Here is a 6000-nt window from a genome sequence, read left to right as displayed (position 1 = left end):
GCCACATGTGCTCTTACCTGGTAAGCCATCTCCTTGGCTCACGGAGGACTTTATAACCCAGGCAAGTGTGACAGTGTAGATCGAAAAATTAAAATTTAAAAAATGCTCAGAAGCAGCGGGACACCAACCAGGAGGGGGTGTCAGCAGGTGTCCCAGCTGCGAGCTCTCAGTGTACCTGGGCTGCCAACCAAAGGCAGCGCCAAAGGAGCCTGTAAAGAACAGGGTGCCCAAGAGAGTGCGAGTGACAGAAGCAGAAGTGCTGGACCCTGTGGGCTCTCTCCATGGGCCTGCCCTGGAGACTGGATCAAGTGTTCCTACAGGGCTGGAGAGATGGCTCAGTGGTTAAGAGCACCGACTGCTCTTCCCAAGGTCCTGAGTTCAAATCCCAGCAACCACATGGTGGCTCACAACCATCTGTAATGAGATCTGATGCCCTTGTCTGGTGTGTCTAAAGGCAGCTACAGTGTACTCATATATAATACATAAATAAAATATTTAAAAAAAAAAGTGTTCCTACAATGAGCAGCGGGTCTGGTGAGTGGACGGGAATCCACTGCTGCAAAGCTGGGCTGGGGCTCTAGTCCAGATGATGACAAGGCTGTGCCAGGGAATTTATATGGACCCAGATGAGATCTGATTGGCTGGGTGTGTGCATGCAAATGAGATGGAGAATAAAGACCAGTCACCAGAGAGCCCGCTAAACTCAGGAGAGTTCTCAATCAGACTTACCGCTCCATTCCCCTCTCCCCACTCCCTCAGTGATGCAGAGGAGTGGGAAAGGGGGAACAAGAAAGGTAAAACTGTAGAGTACTCACGTTCATTCCTTCTTGTAGCCCTGATTATAGGGGCAGTAGGGGTGCCTCCTACCTGTATCCTCACCCTTATCCAGCATATGATAGTAAGACTGCCTCTTTTAGGAGTAGAAATGGAATAGCCTAGGTGCCAGCCTTCCAAACTTGCGGTCAAACCTAGCCCTACTTTCTTTGGAGATCCCACCATCTATAGACCAAGCCAGACCCAGTCTGGACTAACTAGCTGCTGGAATCAGATGTCTCATACTCTGCTCAGTATCAGCACCATCCTAGTTCCTAGGTCAGATCTCCCTCTGTGCATATTCAAGGTGATCAGATGTCGTAGGAAGTGACAAGATGCTGCTCAAACTGACAAGAGACCACAAGTCTGTTAAACGTAGACTGCAGTATCAGCACTAGACAGAACATCCAGCCTTACATGGAAATGACCTTCTCCAGATCATGAGTGACAAAGAATGAGAGCTCAGAAGTCCCAAGTCCCAAATTAATATTCCTTATATCACACACACACACACACACACACACACACACACACACACACACACTCCTTGTTGCCATAATTTAGTGAGAACTAGAGTGTGCATATAATGTGGTCAACATATTCTTTTTCCAGAAGAGGAAGGTACTCAAGGAAGTTTGCATTAGTCAGGGTTCACTAAAGGAACAGAACTGACAAGGTGAAGACATACCTCAAGAAGGGATTTATTAGCTTGGCTTATGGGATTCAGTTTGTTCCAGCGGTGGCTGACACAAAGTAAAAATCTTGTAGTGGCTCGGTCCACGAGGCTGGATGGCTCAGCAGTTTCAATAAGGCACTGAAGGTCTGGGTGAATCTCTGGGAGCATGGGATGGTTTGTATATGCTCAGCCCGGGGAGTGGCACTATTAGAAGGTGTGACCCTGTTGCAATGTGTGTCACTGTGGGCTTGGGCTTTAAGACCCTCATCCTAGCTGCCTGGAAGTCAGTATTTTGCTAGCAGTCTTCAGATGAAGATGTAGAGCTCTCAGTTCGTCTAGCACCACGTCTCCCTGGGTGCTGCCATGCTTCAGCCTTGATGATAATGGATTGAACCTCTGAAACTGTAAGCCTGCCCCAATTAAATGTTGGTTTTGTTTGTTTGTTTGTTTTTTGTTTTTTTGTTTTTTTTGGTTCTTTTTTTGGAGCTGGGGACCGAACCCAGGGCCTTGCGCTTGCTAGGCAAGAACTCTACCACTGAGCTAAATCCCCAACTAAATGTTGTTCTTATATAAGAGTTGCTTTGGTCATGGTGTCTGTTCACAGCAGTAAAACCTGAACTAAGACAGAACACTATCTGGGGGACTCCTGGAGCACTGCCTGGGGGACTCCTGGAGCACTGCCTGGGGGACTCCTGGAGCACTGCTTGTCTTCAGCCTAGGTTGGAATCCTGAACATGTAGTGAGGGAATACTGCAGCAATAGAATAGGGAGCCTTGGGGCTGGGGATTTAGCTCAGTGGTAGAGCGCTTACCTAGGAAGTGCGAGGCCCTGGGTTCGGTCCCCAGCTCTGACAAAAAAAAAGAACCAAAAAAAAAAAAAAAAAAAAAAAAAGAATAGGGAGCCTTGCCACTGAGGTTGAAGGCAAGCAGGCAAAAGGCAAAGTTTCCTTTTTCTGTGTCCTGTGAGGGCTGCCACAGAAGGTGCCATGGAGATTTAGGAAGGGACTTCTTGTTTCAAATGATTTGATCAAGAAAATCCCTCACAGAGTGCTCAGTAGCTTGGGTTTCGGTTGATTGCAGGTGCAGTCAAGTTGACAACCACAATTAGCTATCACGAAGTGATACTGTTGTTAAGTATGCGCAGGTGGACAGTCTAGGGTTTATATTAGATGGAAGTCAATGAAGCAAGGAATGTGGTGGAGAGAGTGACGCTCCGCTCCGGACAGCCAGGCATCCCACGGTGACATGGAGAGTCTGCAAAGAACCAGAGGAGAGGCAGCACTTCAAAAGAGAGAGTTTATAAGGAAACTATCCTGAGAAAGGAGAGAGCCTGCCAGTAAACTGAATTAACTGGTCAGCCTCTTAACCGCTCTTTGTTTCAGACACAGACAGAATCAAGAAGACAATCTATCTAGCCCAGAACCCCCAGAGAGAAAAACCTACTCAGTTCATTCATTTAGCCTAATGCCAACCAGAGAGAGAGACCAGCCTTCGGGACATGAAGGGCCATGTTGTTCTTTCTACAGGGGAAGAAACTACTCTACAAGGGTCAGAATTAAACTACAGTCGTGGTCATTCCCAGGACCATTAGTGCCAGAGCAGAAGAAACGGCTTCCCGGGTGCCAAGCACGGGCACAATTCCCATGGGCAACTGGCAGCAGACGGCTGCTCTCTCCTCCCCCACCTTTAGAAAAAGAATGAGAGGAAATCTGAACTTGGCTTTTGAATGGACTCATTTTGTTTATCGTTGTAACCTGAGCACCTCACAAGCCCCAGGGCTTGCTGTCTGAAGCCTGGTCCTGGCTTTGGAGACTGCCAAAAAAGAGCTAGCTGCTCAGGGCTCTAGCCTGGTTTCCCTCCAGTACAAAATCAAAGGAAAAACAGAGAGGGCTGCGGATGTGAGGGTTAGAGGTCAAGTGGAGGCCACAGCCCTCCAGTCGCGATTACATCAAAACAGAAGTGAGCTGGGCGTCCCAGACTGGAGCACCAGGGAGAATTCATGCAGCAAACAACAGTCCTACCTGGGCACAAACTCTAGGTAGTCATCACTGCAGACCAATCCCCCCAGAGATGTCCTCCATCGAGGCTCTTCCCCCACCCCTCACAAACAGGCAACAGGCATGTTGAAGGCATTATAGAGACCAGGAAAGAAAACCAGGTCTCTAGTTGCATCTGTAGGATTGTCGCAGTCCTGGGAAAAAGCCTTCTTACTATATCCTAATTCTGGAGCACACTTACCATGAAAGAGCAGCTTCCTGCTCCAGAACTTTCTGATGCAGGCTCACACCATGCTGAGAGCCTACGGGAGCTGCAAGGAGAAAGGCACAGCACACAGAGAACACCGACCCCCGCTAACGTCAGACACTCATACACTGCTTTTCCTAAGAGGCACCGACTGCTCACGTGGGCCAACGGGGTGACTGCACCCAGGCTAAAAAGGCGGTCATCTCTCCGTCATTTCGTATCTGTCCCCAGCTTTTGAGTTGAGAGGCTCCCATTCAGCTCTACACAGAGCCATATCAACCACTTAAGGAATGTTTGTCTAAAACCTTGTAATACAAGGTCGGTGAGTACCAAATGAACCTGGCCTATCTCATCCCCCTTGCAAGGTGCAGTTTTGTGAGTAATTAAGCTATTTTACTGCTAGATGTTTACCACATTCTGTTTCAGACCCCTGAATAGGTACCCATGAGTCTCTAGCCATTGTCCTAAACCTTGGATTCAACAGATCACCCTGTGATGATGTCATCTCCCAAATGGTAGCAATTATCCCTTTGATTGAAATCTCCCTGCTTCCCACCACCAATCAAGGGGAACCATGAGACTGAGATAATGACCATCCAAATCTTAATTTGGCCAAGACTACTTTGCCCCCTCCCCCCCCACCCCCCGTCTTTTATCTATTTAAGACTAACACTCTTGTCAGCGTCCCAGATGATAGGCTGAGTCTCTTGATTTCTATCTTTGGGACATGGCCATGCTGATTAAAATCCCATTATTTTGTTGTTGTTGTCATTGTTTGTTTGGCTCTTAAAGCAAGTAGTGGGAGCTAATTTGTTAGACTTCGCTCATCCCCCACCCACTTCCCCACTCCCCCTAAACCTAACCCTTCCACCCTCCTCATCCCAACCCTCTGTGGCCTGGGACGCTGGTTACTTTTTCAGAAAGAAGCACCCTCCTCCTCATGGCCAAATGCTGAGAGTAGCCTGTCCCATGCTCTAAACTCCTCCGCACTGTATAAAACAACTGTGCCTTGCCCTGAGAGACTCCATCTTCAAGCCCTATTTTGACTGCATTGAGAAGAAAGGTGATTCAGTACCTTGGTGGCTATAAACATCACCATCTGTCTGGTACCACTCCCAAGGCACAAGCTGATAATTACTTATTCCTGAAGGTAGAAAGGGTTACCACCCTATTAAGATAAATTAGGTCTACATGGGGCACTTGATTTATTAAAAATCATATCAGGAAAACCGGCCTGGAAAGTTATCAAACCATCCATACTGAGGAAAGAGTGCAGTTCCCTCCCCTGGACCCCGTAAGAGGAAGACACCTAACATTGCACTGCCATGAGCCCAAACGGCTCACAGGCAGAGAACCTCTAACTGTCGCAGGGTCTTCTCTGTGGGGCAGTCCCTGAGTCTGACGTGGCCCACACAAACTGATGTCCATCTACCTGAATATTTGCTTGCCTGCATGTGGTCAGTCTTTCACCTCTCTACTGCACTTACAGCTCAGCAGATCTGCAGCCTGGCTATCGGGCATGGACAGTAGCAGCAGCCCCAGCCTGGGTTTGTTATCTCACAAACCCTCTTTGCATCCCTTTGGCTTCCGCTCCTCAGCCTACTCTAAACTCTCTTGGGGTCTTTTAACCCTTTGTGGCCAGCAAGGTCGCTCAACAGGCCAAGGAATTTACTACTCAGACTGATTCCCTGAGTTCAACCCCCAGGATCCACATGGTCGAAAGAGAGAACCGAACCAACTCCCACATGTTGTCCTCTGATATCTACATGACATCCCCCCAGCATGCATGCAAAGGCACGCATACACATGTACATGCAAGACACACATATGCACAAAAATCAATTCATACTTTTTTTTTTCTTTCTTTTTTTCGGAGCTCTAGGCAAGCGCTCTACCACTGAGCTAAATCCCCAACCCCATACTTTTTTTTTTTAAATAAAGCCTGTGTATTTCCCTCACCCAGGACAGCAGGCTATTAGGCAATTGATAACAAAAAACAAAAAAAAAACAAAAAAAACAAAAAAATCCCTTACCCCATGAATTTATTGTTGTTTACTAAATCCTGACTTTATGGGAAAATCCAAACGTGTTCATCTGTGTTTCTGACAGCGTACTCATAGCAACAAGGGGATGGTAGAAGAGACTCATTCTATCCCAGCACACCCTGGGGTGGGAAGGACTCATTCACTCCACACTGCATGTTCTGTTCCGAGTGAGTCCCCGAGCCTCTGGTGAGCGCACTGTTAGTCAGCAAGGACTCTATGAGCA

The 6000-nt window shown here is 47.7% G+C and overlaps 1 long non-coding RNA gene across 2 annotated transcripts in view; it reads right to left on the bottom strand.

The window, feature by feature from the left end:
- Nucleotides 1–1494: 1494 nt before the first annotated feature.
- The window catches only part of LOC148002642 (uncharacterized), a 71165-nt gene continuing 66659 nt past the window's right edge, over nucleotides 1495–6000 (bottom strand). For both annotated transcript variants that reach the window (XR_015633097.1, XR_015633095.1), the window contains 2 exons: nucleotides 2392–2742; nucleotides 1495–2261 (listed from right to left, as the gene is read on the bottom strand). This is a non-coding gene — a long non-coding RNA (uncharacterized LOC148002642). The remainder of the gene's footprint in view (nucleotides 2262–2391; nucleotides 2743–6000) is intronic.

The sequence above is a fragment of the Rattus norvegicus genome, chromosome 11 (genome assembly GCF_021556685.1).
Source record: "Rattus norvegicus strain SHRSP/BbbUtx chromosome 11, alternate assembly SHRSP_T2T, whole genome shotgun sequence".
NCBI classification, from domain to species: domain Eukaryota; kingdom Metazoa; phylum Chordata; class Mammalia; order Rodentia; family Muridae; genus Rattus; species Rattus norvegicus.
This window is presented reverse-complemented; position numbering and strand designations above follow the sequence as displayed.